The following is a 391-nucleotide window of genomic DNA, read 5'->3' as shown; positions in this document are numbered from 1 at the left end:
GACAAGTGACTGAGACCTTTGGAGATATGCTGTACTTGAGAAGACCCAGCAAACCAAATGAGACCGTAACCGTGACCTATGCCAGAGCAGCATAACCAGCCCATTTAAGGGTACCCTTCAATCATTGGGCAATAAACTGCACTTGTGAAGACTTGTTGAAGCAAGTGAAGTCGTTGTGGCCTAAGACAGTATTGCCTGATTGGTACCCATGCTGGTGGCATGTAAGAAGCACCATTCAAGCATGATTGTTGCCAGTGCTGCCTGACTGGCTCCTGTGCCAGTGGTACGAAAAAGCACCCACTACACTCTCGGAGTGGTTGGCGTTAGGAAGGGCATCCAGCTGTAGAAACCTTGCCAGATCAGATTGGAGCCTGGTGTAGCCTTTTGGCTC

This window comes from Octopus bimaculoides, chromosome 1 (genome assembly GCF_001194135.2).
Source record: "Octopus bimaculoides isolate UCB-OBI-ISO-001 chromosome 1, ASM119413v2, whole genome shotgun sequence".
Taxonomy (NCBI): domain Eukaryota; kingdom Metazoa; phylum Mollusca; class Cephalopoda; order Octopoda; family Octopodidae; genus Octopus; species Octopus bimaculoides.
This window is presented reverse-complemented; position numbering follows the sequence as displayed.